Raw genomic sequence first — 243 nt, forward strand, 5'->3', positions numbered from 1 at the left:
ACTATAATTTCTATTGATTCATATTTCGCCATTTATTCTGAGACAGCAATCCGTCAAACAAAAGTGAACTAAGATATAATAAAATAGTTAAACAGAGATATGTTTTCGTAATTAATCTCCAAAGAAATGAGACAAGCAACTGCATACTTCACAATTAATAATTTCTCTTCTTCTTTTTTTTTTTTTTTTGGGGGGGGGGGGGGTGGAAGGAGGGGTCCATTTTCTCTATTTTTTATATTTTTT

The sequence above is a fragment of the Mytilus galloprovincialis genome, chromosome 11 (genome assembly GCF_965363235.1).
Source record: "Mytilus galloprovincialis chromosome 11, xbMytGall1.hap1.1, whole genome shotgun sequence".
Lineage (NCBI taxonomy): Eukaryota > Metazoa > Mollusca > Bivalvia > Mytilida > Mytilidae > Mytilus > Mytilus galloprovincialis.